The following is an 18,500-nucleotide window of genomic DNA, read 5'->3' as shown; positions in this document are numbered from 1 at the left end:
TAACAGAACTTCAATGTCGGAATTTTTTTGACTTGAAAGTTTACCGTATCATTTACCGCTAAATTTCATTTCCACTCAGATTAATGAAAAAACGTTAAAGGGTACAAACCAATTCGAATAAGTCGATTTATGTATTTTAACAGTTTTTCGCTCTCCTTTAATCTTATCAAGCGTAGAAATTGTCATTTCTATACTCCCAAGATTACAAAAGTAACATTTTAATTTATTTTGAATATACTATTTCTTGCTGTTGCTTTTTATTCGATTAAAACGTCTTCCTCTGCCCACATTTTAATTTCCCATGTTGGTTAAAAATCTTCGAATAATAGGTATAAATTTAAATGTATACAATAAAAACTAACAAAATTTACTAACCATGTTTAGAAATGTTTATTGTTTGTTTTGTTTCAAATTTAAACCATGATTAATGAAGCTTGAAATTTATGTTGAACATATGTATGTATGAATGAATGAATGTTAAAAAGAGAAACAGAAGAAAAAAAAAACATACTCAAAAATAAACAAAAAATAAAAGTAATATTGAAAGAAGTAGATAGATAACATTGTCATAATACCGGAAATATTTGCATTAGTTTAGGTTCAGTATTAATTATTTGGGGTGCGCTCAGCTATTAAGTCAAAAATGTTTGAATATTCCCAAAAATGAATAAGTATAATTACTTAACCATATAAGATACATAAGTATAAGGGATACCAATTCCGATAATCCCGAGATTTTTTAAATTCTGGGAAAGTTTTCTATTTTAGACATGTTCTTATAACATTTTCTTCAAATCTAAACGGAGCCTGATTTTAAAATTTCAATCAGGGATCAACAGGTCTTTCTGGCATTGACAGGCTTATCCACTAGTTTATTAATAATCTTGCGTTGCTTGTGAATAATGTTTTCCGTCATCGAATTAGTATCGCTATAGTTTAAAGTTTTTTTTTATAATATTTACCCCCTTATTCATAAATAAATTTTAAATTTAAACAACATTTTAAAATCAAATTTTGTATGGAAATTTTGCTTTAATACCTTGTTTAAATTTAAAATTTTTTTATGAATACGGGGGTTAATGTTTACAAATCTTGAAATATGAAAAAAAAGTCTCAATATAGTCAGCAAACTCCATGAATTAGTTTCTGTGTTGTTATAAATCTATTTCAAACTTTATTTAAACAAAAATCCCGGGATTAAATCCCAAATCCGGGTATTTAGGAAATCCATTGTCGTTTGGCAGCTCTAATATGTAGGTCAGTCTGTTACATTTTTCCAAAATACACCAAATTTAAAGAAAATTAAATTGTTATTATAAAATGTTTATAAGTTCAATGATTTTTAAAAAATTATAATGCTAGTCACGTATTTGCATTCCATATAAATCAAAACACTAATGTTTTATTTTATAAATACTCATAACAAATCATTCTTGTAAATGTTAACAAAACATACAATACATAATTGAAAGTAATTATTTGAATATGAAACTCAATATGATGAAAATTACTAAACTTTTTTTATACAACAAACTTAATTTTATCTTAGTTGTACTACACACATATCCCAGAAGCATTTTTACTGGAATACAAGTTGAACGCAAGTATAATTCAAGCCTGGAATTATTGTCAAGCAATTGAATTACAGTTGTATTACACTTGTTATTTTTGATTGAAAAATATTTAAAACATAATTAAATTTGCATTCAAGTCAAATTCCAATAAAATATTCAAGTGCTTGAATTTTTGGGGCTTTGGTGCTTATTGGGATGTTTTCAATCACAGTTTAACGATTTCAGGCCCTTAAATATAATAAACAATAAAATATGTACAAAAAAATTTTTAATTTTCGTTATTATTTATTATAATTTCAATTAAATTTATTTCTTATAAGCAAACATGGTTTTCTATTCACTCCACCAATCTAGCTTTTAAATTCATTATAATTATATATAGTTTCTGCACACATCAATTTACTAACTCTTTATTAACACCTTGCAAAATAAATTCAAATCTGTGCGTTACATTTGCTAATTGTACTAAAATCCCTCATGTGGCATCCCTATTATGGTGTCATCTAACTTCCCTCTCCTCCTTTTATTCTCACATTCAGTTGCCGGCGCCAATTACTTGTGAAAGGTTAATAAAACCGACGAATTTTCGTAAATTTATTAATATTAATAATTACAAGTGCAGAAATTAAATAAAAAGTGTATAAATATATAAAATAAAATATTGGTATCATAATTAAAAAGAAATATATAGTGAAAATATAAAATTCACAGTTTTATTAACAATTCCCTAAATCCTGCTAAGTAATTGTGTGGAGTTCTAGTTGTTCGTCTGTTTTGTTGTTGTTGGTTTGGTTTATTTCGTGCTAACGAAGGCTGCTGCCACCACTAGTTAAAACAGCCACGCAATTGTGTCGGTCTCTCCGTTTGTCTGTATTTGGGTCAGTATGACAGTGTGTCATTATGTGAGATGGTCATTACAGGTTTTTTAATACAAACATGCATGCGTACAAATATGTTTTTCTTGGCATAGAGGAAAGGGAAACAATTTAGTTTTCATGCAAAGCATCAAGGGGGTGTTAGGGGTGACAATCAACAAGTGTTTGTATGTTAGAATATGTATAAAGAACAGTGAATGTGATTTATATTGATAACAAGTGTACGACATACAAATTACGGACAAGTAATTTTTGACAATCTATTTAATTATGATTTTTTTTTGATATGTAGGATGTGTTTGCAAATATATAATCAAATAAATTTTAATAAAAATCGTGGTCGCAGCGCGTGTGTATAAAAAATTAAATAAAATAGTAGTAAAATTTTATTAAATTTAAAGTGTAAAAAGAAAAAAAGTTATTTAAAAAATTAAATTCAAAGAAAATAGTCTTGTTGTTTGTGTTAAAGTAGAAAATAAAAAAAAAGAGAAGAAAGATATGCAAAAAGTAGTCCAAGAAGCATTTCTTTTATTAATGTCTTTTGTCGTTATTTATTTTGCAATTGCATCTACTCTCCATTTCCGTGTCATTTTGTTGTTGCTTTTGTTAGTGCCATTGAGAAGACACTTTTATTAATCGTGAAATAGTGAAGTGTTTAATGAAGAAAAAAGTTAAGAAAAGCGAGAAATAGAAGTTCTATATTGTTTGCTGTTGGGAATTAAGGTAGGTTTTTATTATTTTTTGTTTCTTTATTTCTATTTTAGGTATAATGAATTCTTAAACAAATTTGAGTTTCCATTTAATATTTTAAGTTAAAGTGTTTGTTTGCTTTAAGATAATATTTTAAATTGAATTTATTACTGTTCAAAGACAGTTGGTTAGGTTTCAAATTATTTAAAAGTGTTTATTTAAAAATAATCAGTTTCATTTTTTAAAATTGTTGATATCAATGTTGGCTACCGATTCGAAACAGTATTTTGACTTATTTCGATAATGGTACTTGCTGTTATTTCGGCAACGGTGGTACTTAATTGATAACGGTAATTTCGGCCTGACTAAAATAAGGTACTTATTAGTAAAATATATACAAATTTCAAATAAGATGAAACAGATTATTTCATTACATTTTAACTTCTGTAGATTTTAATAAACTCAACTGCGGAAAACAAAAATTGGTATTTTCATAATTTAGAAGTATGTATTTATAAAATAACGGAACTGGTATTTTGAATTATTTTGGAAAAGGTATTTCAGCGGTAAAGGTAATTTTGCATTTTTTTAAATTAGATGAATTTAAAGAAAATCAAAATCTTACTTTAAATCCATGCATTCATAAAATATTATTAAAGTTAACAATGGTTTACTAAGCAAATTTTCTATACAAAACTATTGTTAAATTTAATAATCGTTAATAATTACCGATGAAAATCTTTAAAAAGTTCAATGTTTTCTCATTAAATAATAATAATTATGCTAGTCACGTAATTGGTATACAAAATAAATCATAACTATTATATTTTATTCTATAAATAGTTGTAATAAATCATTTTTGGCGATGTTAATTGATAAAAAACAAGCATGATTTTTTAAAACGACTATTTTTTAAATTAAATTTAAATATGAAATTTCACGTTCATACATACCTATCACAAATTACACATACATATTTGGAAAGAGGGACAAATACATATGCCTATTCAAAATTGCATTTTTTTAATCTGCATAATCAGGAATAAAAAATCTGGGGAGTTTTTTCTCCCATTTTTCCTATTCAAATTCAGTGCTAAAAATGGGAAAAAACTCCCGTGGATTTTTTATTCATAATTGGGCTGAATATCACTATATTTTAATTTTAAATGTATATAGTTTGAATTAAAAACCTTTAACTCCTTAAATATTTTGTTTTTATTCGCTAAAAATGTACCAGATATTTATACTATGTATTTCCTTCGTTACAGATTTTTTTATTATTTCTCCAAACCCATTAATTAACTCTGGTTTAACTCCTTGCTAAATTTATTCAAATTTGGCCGTTACATTTATTATTTATACTAAAATCGATCATCTGGCAGCACTATTTTATGGTGTCATCTAATTTCCCTCTCCTCTTGCTATTCTCTTACTCAGTTGTCATCGTCCATTAAAAGTAAAGGCTTATGCATTAAACACATTGAAGACAGCAGGCTTCCGACTTCAATCTGTCAAAAATAGAATACACACGTTTATATGAAGACGATTCTTTTGACGACAGCACAACTTCACGACGACACGACTTCGTTTGCTGCTGCTGCCCAATTAGGCTAATTTCTATTTTTGTCAACTTCAAAACAGAAATAGTGTTGCTAATATAATAAAAAATGTAAATCAAATTAGTGCTTAAAAAAATATATTTTTTTTTACTTAATTAAGAGAAGTTTCTGATAACCATATTGAAATGAATTAATAACAGGTACATAAATTATTACCACATATATATATTTACTCAAAATAATTGTTTAACGTTTAATTACTTTGGAATTTTGTACGGTTATTTTTTATTAAAATAAAAAATTAAAGTGACATCACTGAATTATAAATCAGCTGTTTACTTTGAAGCTGTCGTCTTTAAAAGAATTCACCGGCTGCCGCACGGCTGCAACTTCAGCCAGCAGCATTTGTGTTCGTGAAGTCGTGAAGCCTGCTGTCTTCAATGTGTTTAATGCATTAATAAAACCGTAAAATTTTCGTAAATTTATTGAAATTAAAAATTGCAAGTGTAAATATGAATTAAAAAGTGTGTAAATACAAAAAAGAAAGTGTTGGTGTTGTAATTTAACAAAAATCTTTAGTGAAATAATGAAACTAAAAGTTTAATTAGCAATTGAAAAATTCTGCCAAATAATTGTGTGTAAATTTTAATGGAGTCCTAGTTGTTCGTCTGTTTTGTTCTGTTGTTGTTGTTTTAGCGAAGTCTTCGGCCACCATTAGTTAAAACATCCACGCAGATGTGGCGGTCTGTCTGTTTGACTTGATTTTTGTCAGTATGACTGTGTGTCATTTTGTGAAATGTTTGCTGCAGGTTTTTTAATGCAAACATGCATGCGTACAAATATTTATGCTCTGTGTAGAATATTTTTGTTTACATATGGATATGTGGGTATTGTTGTTGTTGGCAAATACAATAGGGAGAGAATTTGTGTGAATGCATATGACGGCCAATCAACAAAAGAAGGACTTATAAATACCCATGGGGTGGGGTGGCAATGGGTGAATAACAAACAAGTGTAGACTTTTTTTCGGTGCTGTTGTTGTTGGTAATGCCAATAGACAGAAAATTGTTTGTCTGTATGTTTAAATGATGGCAAATCATCAATTCATTTGACTGATTTTTTTTTACTTGCAAGAGGGGTAATGGGGACTTTGAATACTGACTTACAAATTATTGTACGACATATTGTAGACATAAAATTTTTGACATACATAAATTAAATATTTAGAAAAATAAAATCAAATTAAAATCAAATAAATTTTAATTAAAACCGCGGTCGCAGCTCGTGTGCCTTAAATTTAAATAATCAAATAAAAAAATTAAATAGAAATTGTGCAAAAAGTCAAAATTAAGCAATGAGTTTCAAAAGTTCTTAAATAGTTTTGTTATTTGTGTTGAAGTAAAAAAAAAGTAAATAAGATGTGAAAAGACTGGCAGAGGAAGCATTTCTTATTATTAATGTGGTTTTTGTTGTTGTTTATTTTGCAATTGCATCTACTCTGCATTTGCCTTTTTGGTTGTGTGCTTTTGTTAGTGTCATTGAAAATACAGTTTCATTAATAGTGAAATAGTAAAGTTTTTAATGAAGGACAACAAATCTTAAGAGAAGCAAAAAGTACAATTTAAGCAGTGTTTGGTGGTGAAAATGCAGGTGAGCTTTTTTTCCTTTGGTTTTTCTATACATATTGGGAAATATGTATACGAAAAATGAGTTTGACAATAAAGAATTATTCATAGTTATTCTTTAATAAGTTACAATTAAAGATACCGACCAAACAATGGCAATTGAGGACTATTTTCTTTAAATAGGTTGTGTTTTTATTCTACAAATAATTTTAAATTATCAAAATATACATTTATTGTTCTCAATAATTAAATTAATTGAAATCTACAACATTTTAAATTTGGTCAAACATTTTGAAATTTAAGTCAGATCGATATCGATTGAGACAAAATATCGTTATCCTTAAAATACTACTACCGAAATAATCCAAATTATCTTTTAATAATTTCGAATCGGTTTTCAAACCTCAACTTTTATTGATTTATTTTACAAATTGACCAGCTTACCAAGCATTAAGTTTATTTTCTTGCACTTTTGGAGAACTGGTTTCAATGGTGAAAAATTCTATAAATAATAAATTTGAACTTTTTTATTAAAAAAGCTAGTTAACCGCTTTCAATTTTTATTTGTTTTAAATTAATTTATTTAATTATTGCCCACTTATCTAAACAAATGCAAATTGTATTTTTTGTGATGATAACAAATTGATTTCATCACTAAAAACAGCAATAAATATTTTGTCTTTGTTTAGATATTTAAATGTGTTATTAAATATTTCCTTTTAATTTGTTCTGAGTCATCAGTCTCGAAATAAACAATCATATTATTTCAAAGCTTAAAATTCAGAAGCTTGATATCTGATTTAAACATTAGGTTTGTGGAGATTTGTTTTTATATAAATAACTATATACCCCCTTATTTTGAAAATCACTTTAGCTTAATTAGTTATTGGTCTAACACCCACCTTAAAGTATACCGATCGACTTAGAATCACTTTCTGAGTCGATCAAACGATGTTCGTCTGGCTGGTTGGTTGGCTGGCTGTCCATGTAATCCTTGTGCGCAAAGTACAGGTCGCAATATTGAAGATATTTCGATCAAATTTGGTATATATCATTTCTTCGGCCCAAGGACCAAGAACTGGCTGAAATCGGTTCATGATTTCACCTAGCCCCCATACAAATGTACTCCCGAAATTGGACTTTATCGGTCATAAATGATTAATTTATATATGTATCTCCACAAATTTCGCTCCAAGTAAGTTTTATATATACGAAATTCATGTCACCAAATTTTGTTACGATCGCTCCCGCTTCCGAAAATCACTTTAACGTGCATAAATCGCTTAAAAATGTTGGTATACACACAAAATTCAACATAGTAAACTTTCATATAGACCTAATTTCATGGTGATCGGTCCATAATTGGTCATAGCCTCCATATAAGGCCCACTTCCGAAAATCACTCAAAATTATAAATTATTGAAATTTTAAAAGAAACATGTTTTCGCTCTTTTACTTAGTGTAGGGTATTATATTGCCGGGCTTGACCGACCATACTTTCTTACTTGTTTTTCATTAAGGTTATTCATTTCAAATATAGGGAAAATTACACTCTAATTTTTTTACACCTTTACACAACAAAAACATGAACAAAATTCCACAAAAAAAAAGTTTTTTTTGGGTATATATAAGTTTGTCATTCCGTTTGTAATTTCTACATTTTTCATTTGCTACGACAAAATGGTTATAAATAGCGGAGTCGATATTGTCATGTCCGTCTGTATGTTGAAATCAACTTTCTGTAGCCCTCAAATAACTTACCTACATGATTCATACATCAATATATCCGCTATAGACCCGGTTCGTTTGCTAGTTAAAATCGAGAAAATCGGCACACAAATGGCAAAGGGACAACCTCGATTTTTTACCAATTTTTTTTTTCTATATCTGTAAAAAATTTTTTTTCCTAAAAATATTTTTAATTTTAAAGAATAATTTGGTGAAGGGTATATACGATTCGGCACAGTCTAATATATGTAGTTCTCTTAATTGTTCGTTTTAAAATTGATTTCCATTACATGACTATTTTCGAGCTATGATTCTCTTGTCGCAAATGAGCGTTATAAACTTCAGCTCCTTAATGTTTGACTTATGAATAAATGTGATCGAATTTATAATTTGAAAAACAAGTGAGTTTTTTTTTATTAACAAAAAAATTATCTGTTGCCTTCAAATCTCATTTAAGACCATTTTATATCGCCTGGCGCTGCAATTAAAATTTAGCTTTCAGATTCTGCTAATTTACACTTTAGTTATTTCAACTTGAAACTTTTAATTATTGATCTTTTTTTGTACTTAACAAAAATTCGATCTCAATTGAAAACAATGTTGGCTATTTTATTATCCATTCAAAGTTTTTAATTTGAAATATATAAAATTCTTTTTTTTTTTGTTTTGCTACCAACTTATCACAAATATAAAATCATAAAATGACAACAAGGTTTTTGTTTTTTGTAGCAAACATTTCAAAAAAGTAAATTTATTATTAATAATTCAAGTCCTTAAAAGGTGAAAAACGAAACCAAAAATAAATAAAATACAAATAGCAGTAAACAATCTACTATATACTGTACAACTAATAAAAAATCGCAATAATAAAATACAAGCAGCCACTAACTTAAAGTATCAATTGATTAGTGTTTTCATTTTGGTTTCATTTTCAATGGATAAAATTGTTTTTCTTCATGTTTTGTTTGTTTTTTTCGTGTATATTTTTGAAGTTTTCTCACGGCACTTTAATGCGACGTTGTAATTAGCTGGATATATTTTTCTGGGGGTCTTTTGTTGTAATCAATAATATTTGATGTTGTTGTGTAGACAAAATAGTATTTCATACTTGTACTGCTGCATGGGGTCTTAGCAGCAGCAACAGTAAACGAAAACGTATAGATTACAACTTGCTTTTGTTATTAAATATGATGGCATTTTCCAACAACATTTCCAAATAAATAACAAAATATGGATGACATTGTTTTTGGTCAATTCTAGTTTGGGGGTGCTGACTTGTTCACTTTAAGCAGCACCATAAATATGGTGGTCATTGTTAACCTTTGCATTAGTGGTGGTTGCAAGTATCTATTTAAGCTTTCATTAGTTGGATACGATACGAGTATAAATTTTTGTGATTTGTAAGACATTTTTTTAAAGGCATTTATTTAATGTTTCACTTGAAAATCTCAACATGCTGTGTTGCAGCCTTTGAAAATATGTGTTGTTTTTTTTTTAATATAACTTATTTTTGTTAAGTATACTTATTGGTAAAGTGGCCAGCCAACCAGCCAGCCATAGTTATAGTTGGCAGTTATTGTGGTGGTGATAAGTATCCTTGACTTACTTATGCCAAAGATGGCATATAATATGTTACTAGTTACATGTGATTCTTCTGACGCTCTATACTGGACTCTACGATTACGAGTACAAGTTACTACACATACACTACCAGTGGTTAGGCAGAGTTTCTTAAATTGGAATGAAGGTTTTGTCTCATTTGAAACTTTGTTTCATTGTCAAATGAAGAAGTGTTTGATTTTAGGAATACATTATTTGTAATAAAATTATAATTAATAAAAAAATGGTGTCAAGCCAATCCAAGTAACCTACACGAAGATTTTGATAGCGTTCCAAAAAAACGAAGACTGGTTGGAAATAGGCACAAGAGCTGCAGTCTTTATAGAGGAGACATATCGGATGTCATATGGATTTCTCGACAAATACAGCGTTGCCTGAGATCGGAATTGACTACTTACATATGTGGACAGTCAAGCGCTACTGAAGATTTTGAAGAGCCATGTTTCCAACTCCAAGGTTATGGGAGACTGTAAGCGTACTCAACGTCGACTAATTCAGTCTCAGCAGTTCTAGGAGGCAGTTCCGAACTAGTGATTTTACCGATTTAGGGTGGGAACTAGTTACTTCAATAGCTACGTGACTAGTTATTTTAACACTTGCATGTCCTAAGCTGGGTGTCAATTGATCCTTTTTGATTACAATGAGACTGTCTAATTGCTGGTCCAAAGCAGTCAACGCATTGGATTTATATACTGGCTACCTAACTGGTAAATTTATCAGCTACATAACTAGTTATTTTAACATGTACGAGTGTTAATTGACTTCAAATAGTCAGCTAAATAGACAGCCCAATAAACGATTGCTTGTAAACATACCTTCCTTCGACAACTCTCCAAAAGATTGCTTGTGGTGAGTAAAATAACCACTTTTTAAAGTGCAGTACAAAATAAACGTATAAAGTGACTACACTCTAGTTTACTTAGAGACATATAAGTGACAATTGTCTCCACGCTAGATTACCTGGGACCAATAGAGTACACACTTGTCAAATGACCCAAAATATATAAATTGGAGACAACCAAGTGTTAGGATATGTTGAGAACCGGGACATTGTAACTTACAGGGAAATGAGGTCATGTACAATTTTCAAGATAAGGTTCACGACTGGACTTGACAGTGAGGGAGATAATACTAACAGATCGTAGGTTTTACCCCTAGCTCCGATCTGTCAGTATTGTGGGGTTATATCCGAGAGGTATTTGGTTGTCACCAATTACTTCTGGGAGAGCAGAATCACTACTTAATAAATGCTAGCATCACTATTTAATAAGCGCTGGGATTATTAATTGCCCGAGGATGTAAAGACATATTGAGACATATCATCTGCAGTTGAACAAGACTACAATATTATAGGATTAAATGACTGTATAGAAGATTCATCGAATGGGGTACAGACTAAGGGATATTTTTTGTTTCACTAGAAGAGATCGTGAGATTTTAAATTTTATTAAAACAAATTGATATGTGGGAAGTATTAGGCTCTTTAAATCATATAAATTAGTACATTTATTTGGAAGATTTGATATTAGGCTTTGGATGGTAGGAAATTATTTAATATTTTACACTTCCACATTTTAACGATTATTTTGTACAAACCATTTGTGAATCCCTGATTCGAAATGATTGAAGTAAATATTTGCTAGATATGTTGGATGTTTGTTGTGTTATTTGTGTGTTTTGTTTGATTTTTTTCATAAATTGTTTTTTAGTATGTCACATTTGTTGTCAGTCAAACGACACTTAACAGGAAAGTTATATTTCCTATTATAGCTTCTAGTTAATTTAAAGTTTTTCATTTTTAGACATTTGCGATAGGTTTGCTTTTTATTTCTGTGCCACTAAGTATTTCTGTACGATTGTACAAGAACAAACAAACAAACACTTCAACGTGTACAGTGGCCGTACCATAGTTTAGTCGTCTATCAAAACTAAAATTACTTAAATTTACACTGTGGCTTAAAAAGTTTTCATACGTTGTTGTACTTAAAGTTTTTAAGGTTTGTTTTTGCTATGTTTTTACTAAAAGAGACGGTACTTTAACAAAGTAGTTTTTCGGTAAACTGATATGATTGTAAGATCTTTTTTATTGTCTGTTTTCTCCTATAAAATCCTTATTTCACACTTGTTCCTTAATAATATTTCTGGTTGGATGCTTTAAACGCTTTTAGTGTGTCAGCCGTGGCAGTACAAACTGATAGTAAGTAGCAGCAGTGGCAATGATGACGACAGTTTCGTAGTATAAAAACAAAAAGAAGAACAAAATATATGGCAAAACTTTAACATTTTAATGCCATTATTTGCAATAGTTTAATGCAAGATTTAAGTTACTTGAAACTTTAGAAATTCATACGAGTTTTTTACTTAAATATTTCATTGTTGGTGTTGTTTTTCTTGTTGTATGATACAATATATGGCTCACATACTTACACACTATAGTGTGTTGATTGCTGTTCCTTTTCGTCCACATATCAACGAAAAAAAAAATAAAAACTATACAGCACGAGTATGTGTGGTAAAGTTTTAAAAAACTCTTCAAATTTTTTTTTGAACTATAATTTCTCTTCCTTATTTTATATTGGCAAAATCAGTAAGAAAAGAAAATAGGAACAACAAAAATATTGGCAATAATAACGAAATATAGGTTAACCATGCACTTTACTGTATTATTGGCTTTCCACAGCTATAAACTTAAAACTGAAAAACGTTAAAGATGAAGAAAAACTAGCAGTAAGAGACGAAAAAGAAATAGATTTTGGTAAATTGTAAAAGTTTTATAAATAAATAAAAAACATTACTATTGAATAAAAACAAAAACTTTTTGTTTAAACAAATAGCTAATATAAAAATCAGCGTTGACTGCTGCTGCTGCGGCTGATTCTGCTGTAAGAAGTAAAATAATAAATAATAAAAAATACATTAACATTTTATATTGCTAATTTCTCAACGTAGTAAAATTATTGTAACTTTTGCAATATAAGAACTATTAAATTTATAGGTTATAAAAACTATCAATAAACTTGTTTAAGGGTCAGGTCAAGGGTTTCAAATAATGTTCTATTTTATACTTAACAAAAGTTCAGCAAAATAGGAAAGAGATTGGAAAGAAATTAGTAAATATTTGGAAAAATGTGTTACTATTTTGTTCACCATTGTAATGATTCTTAAAGAACACATTTATCGTTAGAGTTACTGTATTTTCTGATGTTCATGATTCTATTTCTGGCCAGAGCTGTAATTGAATGATACGCATTTGATTTTTAAGTCTTAATATCCAAAATATGAATTGAATTCATCATGAATTAAAATTATTGAAAATTAAAAAAAAAAAATATTTTTAAATTTAGAAAAAATTTTTTTTTTGAAATCGTATTTTTTTTTATTTGAAAAAAAAAATTATGACAAAAAAAATTTTTCCTTAAAAAAAATTGGGGTTAAAAAATATTTTTCTCATTTTGTAGGACCAAATTACTATAGATGGACTTTGAAATATATATCATTAGAAAACTATACTGAGCTTATCAAAAACAGCTGACCAAACCAAACGTATATATAAAGTCGGACTCACTATAGGGCAAACGCGGATCCAGAGGGGGTGAAATAGGAAAGCCGAAAAGTTTTCATATAAAAAAAGGAATAAAAAGAAAAATGTAGAACAAATTTAAACTTTAAAACTTTAGTCATCTTAAAGATAAATTCCAAATACATACATATTTTGAGTATAAATGTCACGTGCCAAGGAATGAACATTAAATTCAAATACATTAATTGCAGAAAAGAAAACGTTAGTAACCATCTCGAAGCACTCGAACTTTCTTAAGAGATTAACAATATCCAAGAGTGGCAAATCATCATGTGACAATAATCAAAATTTCTATGTGTGTACAAAACGTACCAAGTACATGTAATTCACAACTAAATCAAAATGATACACAACACACACTCACTCACACAGTCAGTCAGTCACATATACAACAACTAAATGAGTAAAATAAGAATCATTTTGCATTCATTAATTTATTTTAAAATTACCTAAAGGCTCTTGGTACTAAGAGCAATGTCTTGTTAAGTTGTACCTTTTTCGATTATAGAATTTCTTGAAAGAAACACTTAAATTAATAATGCCTAAAATGTCTACGTACATTCTACAAGTAATTACAATCAATTTTATTTTCATTTCATTATAAATTTTCTAGGATACACTCGTACAACATACAAAATACACTTAAACATTCATGCATACGTTCATTATTATTATTATTTTGTTGTTTTGTTTTGTTGGCAGTATAAATTTAATTAAAAACCATTCTGCAAAGTACTTTCCATGTCAGATAATATCCATGCAATTAAGTCGAGTTGAAATGGAATCCTACCACACATATACACTCACTCATATTTATGTATATAGTATACCCAGCAGTTTTACAAGTAGTCAATGTATCCCTTAGAGACAGTAAATGTCACTTGGCTATCTCCAATTTATATATTGTTACGTTTTTACCTTATAGAAATGGTGGTTTATTTCCGTTAAATAAACCGGATACTTATGATTGCAAATAAAACCGCAGCCACTATTTATAGACAGTGCCATCTTCATTCGAGTAGCGCCGATTGTTCTTAACGTACAAAACTAAAACACTCGAATTCTAGAGCTTTCAATGTTAATGTTAGCAGCTTAAACATTTAGTGTTGCCATACTTACAAACAATTCTAATAACTGCATGCTATCAACATTGTTAATAAGTAGAAGCTTATACTGATGGACATGTTTATAAACATGATTAATGTTGCAGTCATTGGGCCATTTGTTTCTTGTAGTGCAGGAAAAAATCAACAGATTACTTTATGCATTCCAGGTAATCTAGCGTGAAGACAATTGTCACTTAAGAGTCTCTAAGTAATGTAAAGTGTTTGTTATGGGACTGTGTATGAGATGTCTTTTTAATTGACTATTTGAGGTCAATTAGCACCTCAAATAGTCTAGTTATGTAGCTGATTAAGTAACTGACTCTATGTAACCGGTATGTGAATCCACATACTTTGGACCACCTATTAGAGAGATGTATTTGTAATCTTTGTAGTGTCAATTGATTCCCGGCTTAGGACACAGTAACGTAGCTATTTATGTAACTAGTGCTCACCATAAATTATAGGCAAAATCACTAGTTTCGGGACATTCACCCAGAACTACTGGCTATGCATATGAATGTAAATATACAGTCATAAGGATAAACATTTGTACACGTATAGATTCACACATGTATTGTGGAAAATGTTCCAAAAAAAATAACGCATACAGATGAATGTGTGTACATCTAACCAACCATTCCGATATTCACAAACATGATACCTATATATGCATATATTTGCACATACACACATTCATATATTCCCTACAAATCAACATGTACATTTCAAATTACTTGAATGAACACAAAATACGAATGGTACGTAGTATTTTTGGAAATCACACTCACACATAAATCTACTTACACACAGATACATACATATATACATCCATCCATCCATACATATTTAATTTTGTATGCAATAATATGAAATTGCATGCTTGTATGTACAAATGAATGATTCATTGTCCTGATGTTGTTGATGAAGTTGGTAGTTAAAATTTGCACAAAATTTACAGCAATAATACAAAAAAAAAAATGTAATAAATACCAAAAACTGATATGTACATTAAAGGCTAGACTCCTCGTTTGAATTCAATTCGGTGTAAAACTTGCACAACACCTGATATTTACCAGTTAAAGAGCTAAACATGTTTACCTTAACACGCCACCACTACATCCTGTGATCGAAATAATCTTGTCCCTCCTCTTCCGCCTTCCATCACACTAACTCATCATTTATTTGAGCTCATGTAAGGATTAGGAAAGAATTTCATTTCGCGCAAATTGCGCTAAAATACAAATTTCCTTTTCAATTATCAACAGCGACTAAATATGTAGTAAATGGTTTTCGAAATTTACGGCTATATGTTGCTATTAGTTTAGGCAACAACTCCAAAAACTAAAATACAGAAAAGAAAACAAAGATATTATCCTTTTTCGAAATTTGGTAGTTGAAGGTAACATTTATATTTGATACATTTAAAGGGTGGTCACAACGAAATAAGTTTCTGTGAAATTCTACAAAATTTTTTTAGATTTTCTGTATTCGAGATATAAAAGGCTAAATCTTTTCCGAATATGCCATACTTCATGCGATGCGAGACAAATTCATTGAATCTTGTGTTTTTGTTTGTGGATATCCTTGATGAAATTGTCCTCATATTCCAAATAAAGCAGATCTTGTGGCAGATTCTTAATTATAAGGTTTAATATATAGAATAATTTCAACTCAAGACGATCAGTCTTATGAACGATGGCGAACAATTGAGACTTAATGAATTATTTGTTGAAATATTTGCATTTGTGCTGTTTCTAACATCAATGTTTCAATAGCCATTCAACCTAAGAATGAGACTTTGTCTTGGAGTAGTATTTTAGTACCACTCTTACTAGTTAAATGTGCTTTATAATAAATTGTGGGAGTTAGAAGCGTAAATCGATTAATCCACACTCTGAAGAAACCTGTCATGCCTAAAACACGACTCCTTGCTTATATATAAAAAGGATTTTTATATCGGACCTGATCAGATTAATCCAGTATTTAGTCATAGAACCAGTATTGAGTCGATAAAGGTTCAGGGTGTCGTCCTTTTATTTTTGTTGGGTTGTCCTCATAACTCTTTAGCTGTCGACCGATAATTGTACTCAGTCAGTATTTGAAGAAGGGTGCTGTGACTTAATTGTATGACCACATTAACATCCGACGTGTTATTGTGAAACAATCTGTAGAGTGGCGCTCACCATTGTATCTATGCTTCATAGACTTCGAGAAGGCCTTCGATAAACTAAACCACAATGTGATTTGCAGTTCATTGGCATGTAGGAGAATACCTCTCAAACTTTTAAGCCTTATAAAAAGCTTATAGCGCAATGCCTCTTGTAGGATAAAACATGGCAAATTACTGAGTGAAACTGTGAAAGTTGGGATAGGTGTCCGACAGAGATGTGTCCAGCCATCACTGCTATTTAATAACGCTAGCAGCGGAATCAGTAGGTTTGAAAATAAATGTGATGATGACAAAAACTTTATGTATAAATGCAACCGCCCAAAATTTATTTGCAATAGGTGTAAGCGAAATAGAAGATGTCAGCCAATTCTGATATCTTGGGAGCACGAGGGATCGGGTGAGGACATGCATAAGGCACGCTAAACATTTGGCCGCCTAAAACCTATTTGGAGATTACCGTCGTTATCTCAGCGTACGAAAATAGCAAAATGCAAATATTCGTGAATCGCTGGTTTCGCAAGATCCTACGTGTATTCTGGCCGATAACCATGTCTAATCACACGCTCTTGGAAAAAACAGGCCAACAAATCCTATCGATTGAAATAAGGAGACGAAAATGGCTTTGGATCGGCCACACCCTTAGAAGACAGCCTAACTACATCACTAGAACTGCAATAGACTGGAACATGGAGATTGAGGCCGAAGTAAATAGTAGTGGCAAGACTTGGGGAGAATTAAAGGCGTTAGCACAAAATAGAGAGATGTTCATACATTTTATAGAGGCTCTATGCTCCCTGTAGGAACGGGAACTTATATATATATCACAGCCCTATGTAAATTAAATTAGTAATAGCTATAAAATAGCTTGAATAGTGCGCCTTCTCATCACCAGAGGCGGTGCAACCTGTACTAATAACAAACATAACGCGCAATTACAGTGTTGTCAAATAAAAAGCTTTTCTCCTCCATAATTAATATATCGCAATTTGTTACTTCTCTGTTAACAAACAATTTTTTAAATAGCTTCTCAAAGTTTCCGATATTCTAGAAGGAACTTATACTGGATAGCTCGGATTAACCCGAATGCTTTCGTGAGTAAAATATTATTAACTAAATCTGAAAGGGCATTACTGTGTTGAGTATCGCGTCTACTCATGCAGATGTCTAATAAATGAGTACATAAACATTTCAGCAGGACAGCCGATCATATTTTTCCAATGGATAGGTTCCATAAAGGCATATTCATTAGAATCTGAAACGGACGGAGTGGTGGTTGTGAACTTTAAAAGTTTCAAAAGGATGAAGTTTAGTTGTTATAGATATTGAATATTTTTGAGTAGTATTATATTTGGAGACCTATATTGTCAGCAAAGGAAAACTGCATAACTGCATTGTAGCTTAAACTAATCCTACATTTCAATAATGGGGCTAGAAGGCAAATATGTTTCCAATACTTTTCCAGTATTTAGAATGGATGTAGTCAAGTCTTTTATTAACATACTCAGTATATCGGACTATATACAGAGTTTTTTCTATATATAAGATACAGAGTCTCTGAGGACCAGTCTGGGATTTAGCTATTGCTATAGTTGGACATGTCCTCTAGCACCTGCTTTGATAGGACATAAGTAATTAATTCTATTATTTATTTCTCCAAATATCAACAACATTTGCAAGGCAGCAGTCTTTAATCTCATACATACCCACCATCAATGAAGGTTTTGCATGTAGTCGTTATTGTGGCTTGTTATTAAATATTTTGTTTGTTTTTGTTTTTAACATTCATGTCAACGTCAACCAAAATTAAGTTTCGTGTAAATTTCTTCGCAATTTCTATCGAAAAATTAAACAATGAACGATAAAATCCAAAATACTTCCTGTGGCCGGGAAGAAGCAAAATTAATACAAAAAAAAAATAACGAAGAAGTTGAAAAAATACACAATTTCCTTCCTTTTAAGTTTCCTAAGTGACT

At 30.1% G+C, this 18,500-nt stretch overlaps 1 protein-coding gene across 1 annotated transcript in view; it reads right to left on the bottom strand.

The window, feature by feature from the left end:
• Positions 1-18,500, bottom strand: part of tx (taxi) — a 31,599-nt gene that overhangs the window by 1,857 nt on the left and 11,242 nt on the right. The window lies entirely within an intron of this gene.

The sequence above is a fragment of the Calliphora vicina genome, chromosome 1 (assembly GCF_958450345.1).
Source record: "Calliphora vicina chromosome 1, idCalVici1.1, whole genome shotgun sequence".
Lineage (NCBI taxonomy): Eukaryota > Metazoa > Arthropoda > Insecta > Diptera > Calliphoridae > Calliphora > Calliphora vicina.
This window is presented reverse-complemented; position numbering and strand designations above follow the sequence as displayed.